Source organism: Otolemur garnettii, unplaced genomic scaffold, assembly GCF_000181295.1.
Source record: "Otolemur garnettii isolate 467f Iridium unplaced genomic scaffold, OtoGar3 scaffold00077, whole genome shotgun sequence".
Taxonomy (NCBI): Eukaryota; Metazoa; Chordata; class Mammalia; order Primates; family Galagidae; genus Otolemur; species Otolemur garnettii.
Window position 1 is genome coordinate 2,454,850 of NW_003852472.1, and position 911 is coordinate 2,455,760.

The following is a 911-nucleotide window of genomic DNA, read 5'->3' on the forward strand; positions in this document are numbered from 1 at the left end:
TCACACCTGTAATCCTAGCACTCAGTGAGGCCGAAGCAGGCAGATTGTTTGAGCTCATGAGTTTGAGACCAGCCTGTGCAAGAGCGAGATCCTGTCTCTAAAAAAATAACCAGGCATTGTGTTGGGCGCCTGTAGTCCCAGCTGGAATATGAAGATGTGGAGGCTGTGGAAAGACACAGTCTAGAGGAATAGATAGCAAGGTCTAGTCACACAGCACCTTGAACATCGGTTCTGAAGCCTGGCCTCATCACAAGCCAGCAAGAACCAAAGAAGCAGCCTGTAATCCTAGCACTTTGGGAGGCTGAGGCAGGTGGATTGCCTGAGCTCATGAGTTCAAGACCAGCCTGAACAAAAACAAGACCCCATCTCTACTAAAAATAGAAAAACTAGCCAGTTGTAGTGGCTGGCGACTGTAGTCCCAGCTACTCGGGAGGCTGAGGCAAGGGGATAGCCTGAGCTAAAGAGTTTGAGGTTGCTGTAAGCTATGATGCCACAGTACTCTACCTGGGGTGACAAAGTGAGACTCTCAAAAAAAAAAAAAATAGAAGCTGCTGAAGAGTAGGAGCAGGTGGCACCTGTAGCTCAGTGGGTAGGGCGCTGGCTACATACACCAAGCGTAGCAGGTTCAAACCTGGCCCTGGATGGCCAAAAACAACAATGACAACTGCAATAAAAAAAAAAAATGGTCGGGGGCGGCGCTGTGGCTCAGTGAGTCGGGCGCTGGCCCCATATACCCAGGGTGGTGGGTTCAGACCCAGCCCCTGCCAAACTGCAACAAAAAAACAACCGGGCATCATGGCAGGCACCTATGGTCCCAGCTACTCGGGAGGCTGAGGCAAGAGAATCGCCTAAGCCCAGAGGTTGCTGTGAGCTGTGACTCCACAGCACTCTACCAAGGGTGACAAAGTGAG